Below are 4,933 nucleotides of genomic sequence, written 5' to 3'. Positions count from 1 at the left end.
CAAGCTCTAGGATGAAGTCTTTCATGTACCTGATGATCCGGGGCATGGCTGCAGAAGACTGCTGGGTTTCACTCTGCGGTGCGAAAATCAAAAGGATTCTAACGGGAGATGATCACAGAGAAATGAATCCAAAGTCCTGCTTTGGTTGATGTGGCCTGGAGGACCCATTCCCAGCAGTCCAACTTGGCCGCTCGGGCAACACAGTGAGACAAAATCATACCCTCCAAATATTGACTACAAGAGCATTAAAGGAGACGGGGAATAAAAGCCGTTGTCAATATGATAGTAATCTGCAACTCTCGGAGTTAGACACAACTTCCCACTGTTCCTTCAACACGAACCCGCGAGCAGGGCAAGCCTCTCCTCCTCCTGCCCCCCACAGATTTACATCTTGGCTCGGGAATTTCTGATTGCTCTTCTCTCTTCACAAAGCCTCCCTATACTTCAATAATCCCTTCTTCATCCACACAAAGACGCCTCCCCCGGCTCTGCTGGCCAACGTTGATCCCTTTGTCTAAACTACATTCACTTCGCCCCTTACATATCTCATGCTTTATCTGCTGGAGATCCTAAGTCCCAGAGCACTTCACTAGGGAGGAGCTTGCCGCCTTTGCCCCATCTGTCCAAGTCACCCCGTAGTGCCTAACACAGAGCCAAGAGTTCAGGGGTTCCTCAGTGTGCGCTTGCTGAGTCTCAGAGGTTGGACACTCTGAACACCTAGGCGGCGGTGCAAGGAGCAGCTGGGCCAAGGCAAGCTAGAGAAGGAGTTCAAAGTCAAAGGATTTCTTAAAAAGTATACTAGTGTGCTTGCTTCAGCAGCACATACACTAACATTGGAACGATACAGAGATCAGTATGGCCCCTGCGCAAGGATGACACGCAAATCCGCAAAGCATCCCACATTTTAAAAAATAAATAAATAAAAATTTTAAAATAAATAAATAAATAAAAAGCGGTACTAGCGAAACAGGACTGCTGTTGATCTGCATGCATCAGGTTTGCAAATCCTGGTCTCCAAGTGATTAGCAAGCAATGTCCAGCCCCCTACCCTAGGAAAACAAATCCATAAATGGAACAGCAGAGAAGCACTACTCGCTTCATTCTGGACTTCTCCCCTTGACCCAGGTTTGTTTCTGGACAAAGGGGCACCCCAGGAAGCCACATTCAGACTGTGTAAAGGCATCCCACTGTAAAGAGGCCATTACACTCAGGGAACTAGTGTCTTTTAGGTCTCACCCTGACCCTGAGTCAAGCTCTCTTCCCTTCTGGAATCTATGCCAGGTCTCTGTTCAGATACAGTTTGCCATGAAGCTATGGGGGTAGGTGTCAGGGGGCAGGAGGGCAAAGGGTGGAAATCAGCGGACCCTGTCTCTCTGTGCAGTGTTATTTGGGGGCAGAAACCAGCCTTGTGCTTCTTTCCTAAGGATTTGGGATGGGGATGTTGGCCTTTAGGAGAACAGAGAGATCTAGGTCAAAGTCTAGTTGAGGAAGAAGGTAGAAATATCTTTCTTCTGAAAGAAGGCTAACTATGGAGACATTCCCCCAAAGACGTGGGAAAATGGGAGTCTTTATTTTTGATGAGAACAAGGAATGAAAGATAACTGAAAGATGAAGGCAAATGTCTTTCAGTTTGCTTTTTTGAAGATACTCATCTAAAAATAAGATCATGTGGAGATGAAATGACATGTCTGAGTGCTGCTAACAGTAGCCCTTTTGGGGCCAGGAGATGTGGAGCAAAATGTGTTCAAAAAGAGATTTCTCTCTGAAAACCATTACTCACTGCCCTGCTGCCAAGGTCACTGAGAGCTGTAGTTTTGCTGCTGTGAAACTGTTTACATCCAAGAAGACTCAGGGACACAAGGTCATGGGAGGTAAGCAAGCCTGGAGACCTCAAAGGCAAAAGACAATAAACACAGGAACTTTCAGGGCTTTTAAAGAAGCTCAATCGGGCCAAACAAATTCCCACTTCAGATGTAGAGTCACAACATCTTGTAGCAGATGGGAATAGGAGTGGAGCAAGAGTTGGTTCAAACGGAAGTACTGTGAGGTTTTATCAGGACCAAAACAGGCCACAGAGAGGTAAGGCCTGGAAAGGTTCTTCAAACATGTCTGGACTAGAATGAAAACTCAACTGGCATGGAGCAGAGGGATTAAATTCAGGAGCAAGTTTCCAAGGAGACCTGTAAGAACCCAGTCAGAGGAAAACCTCTTTCAGAAAATTCCTAAAATGTAATGAGTCGCCACCGAAGCAATGGGAGCACATTCAGTGAAATGACCAGGAGTGGATGGAGGCCTGATACGGGGGAGACTCAGCTACGACCTGAAGAGGCATTTCGTCAGCAAATATTTGGGTATATTTAATTGAAATGCATTTATAGTAAGTCAATGCCTACAATAAATGTTAAAATATTCTCTCTGGAAATAATATGGAATTTGGTCCTAAATTTGACCACTCACATTAAGCAGTCTGAATAAATATGGTGGGACTTGGCACCCATCTGAAGTATCAACTGCTAAGAAGAGAATGCTTTTAAATCTCCTGGAACTCTGAGGAAAGGTACAGAATGCTTGGCTTCATGGAAGCCCAGCATCCCTGTCCACAGTAGCATACCCCACTTCCTCCTTCTCTCTCACCATCAGCTGCTAACGGTCTTCATATCTCACCACCACAAATCTGACTCACCTCTTTCGTACTGAGAATCACAGCAACTTTTCTTTGAAATTCAACTTTAAAGAAAATGGGAAAGTATATTTTTAATCAGAGAAAAACCTCAAGCTCAGTGAAAATTACTTCGCACTTCCTGTTGAATGTAAACTAGAACCACCTTTGAGGTGATCATTAATTTTATAGAAGTGATATAAACCAGAATGAACTTCCATCCTACTTTATAATCAATCAGTTAACCAACAAGTCCGAGGGGAGTAGGAGTGCTATGCCTTCTCTGTCGTGCCGCATGAGGTTACAGAGAACAGAGTAGTAATCACTGCCTAGTAATTGAATGTTCAGGGCTGGATTCAAGTAATTTTAAGCACAGAATTGAAACGATCAGGTAGAAAGAAGGAAATGCAGAATGACTTAACCAACTACTTCAGGAAAAGAAAACATCCAGTACCTGTTCCAGTGTCCTCATCTGATGGTATTTCTTTAAAAATGTGGCAAGTTATGATATCTTTGAGAAAATCTTTAAACTTAACAAGCATTTCTAAAAATACGTGTGCAAAGAAAACACCAGAAAATGCATTTTGTCTATAGTTTATGCACATTCATTTTATGTATTTTTTCCTGAAATCACCACACATTAATATTTTTCAAAAGTTTCTAATATTCTTTTTTAAAAAAGTACTAATTCTAGTTTATTACACTTCAAAACAACTTTCTCCACCCAGATTTGACTAGATTCCAGAGCCTAATTCACATACCAGATCAAAAGTTTTCTTGTACAAGGTCATTTCTATTAGACTAGACGTCTAGTACTTGAAGTACTAGTACAAGAAGTACTTAAGTTTATCATTTATAAATTATTGTAAAAAAATCCATTGAACTTTGAAATTTAATCACCTTACTTGTTGTCAAGACTGTATTCCCATGAATGTGGCTCTGAAAAATAACATTTGCTAGTGTTTCTTTAATGCATAAAATTATGAAGAATGTACTGATATTCTGTAACCCTACCACATAGATAATCTCTGATAACATATTTTTAAAAATTGATTCATGTAAATAATGAAAAATTCAAGCTGAACAGAAAGTTATACAATGAAAGTAATATTCTACTTCCTCATCTCACCCTGGTTATTAGTAATTTCTTATAGTTCTTCTAGAAAACATTTTTTCTCCCACGTGAAAAATGCCTTGCACATATATATATACACAAACACCCACATATGCACATATTTTAAAATTTTTATAGGGAGATCATACAATCAATACTTAGAGTGCCTCATCTGGCTTGTTTTCACATAATAAGATGTCTTGAAGAACTTCCCATGTTAGCACAAATAGACCAACCTCATTCCGTTTAACAGCGGCAGAGCACCCAATTCTGTTGGATGCTATATATATCCAATATACTCTACAATGTATTTCAGAAGCCCTTTGTTAATTGGCATTTAAGTAGTTTCCAGGTTTTTCTGATTAAAAGAAAATGCTGACTGAAGATCCTTTTATAGCTTGGCTTTCAAAAAGGGTGTATTAGTAGATTAAATTCCTAGAAGCAGAATTTTTTTAAAAAGAAGTTTTCTTTTTCAATCTATTCTAACCTTTAATATTGCCTACAATTTAGAGGGGCAAAGCTTTCTAATTTTGCTAAGGTTAGGAAGAAAAAAAAATGGAAAACATCAATGACACCGAGTGTATAGATCCAGCTGCCTTGATTCATTTCAAATTCAAGTGGGAAGGTGCTAATCTTGAAGAGATACTTAAAATGAGGTCCTTAACAATGTTTTTCTCCAGAATAATACAGAATGAGCTATCAGGTGAGTAGCATCTTCTGTTTAGCAGACTGTGGAGAGAGTTCCATAATATGGTCATCTAAAAATTATTGGTACCCAATCAGATCTTTGTGATGAAGTCACACTGAAAGCAAGCTATCTGGTCTCTCTCAGATAAGATTTATGTGAAGCTGTTAGGCCTGGGCCTCAACCGGAGTCACCAAGGAGATTCCTTTGTATAAAATAACTCCCCCCTGTATATCATTTAAGTGGTCCCCAGGCCATTTGTAATTTTACGAGACCTAGATGCTGTAGAGGAGAAGCCAGTTTTAGAATCTTGCTTTCATTAAGTGCAGAATGTTCATCCTACTGGGAAAAACTCAACTCCTTTTGCCAGTATTAGCAGCCAGACCAAACCTTCTGTATATCAGCACCATATGACAGATTCGAATTATGCCTAAGTCACTGGGGTTGGCAGAGATTGAAGGGGGCTGTGTCCTTA

General features: G+C 40.5%; 1 non-coding gene across 1 annotated transcript; it reads left to right on the top strand.

Annotated features, from left to right (window-relative positions):
* Nucleotides 1–803: 803 nt before the first annotated feature.
* On the top strand, nucleotides 804–907 carry LOC112808586 (U6 spliceosomal RNA). Its single transcript, XR_003204393.1, has one exon. It is a non-coding gene; the product is annotated as a U6 spliceosomal RNA (small nuclear RNA).
* Nucleotides 908–4,933: the final 4,026 nt, after the last annotated feature.

This window comes from Callorhinus ursinus, unplaced genomic scaffold, assembly GCF_003265705.2.
Source record: "Callorhinus ursinus isolate GAN/ISIS: 27379988/994484 unplaced genomic scaffold, GSC_fseal_2.0 scaffold39, whole genome shotgun sequence".
Taxonomy (NCBI): Eukaryota; Metazoa; Chordata; class Mammalia; order Carnivora; family Otariidae; genus Callorhinus; species Callorhinus ursinus.
The sequence above is the reverse complement of the archived record's forward strand: the minus strand, read 5'-3'. Positions and strand labels throughout refer to the sequence as shown.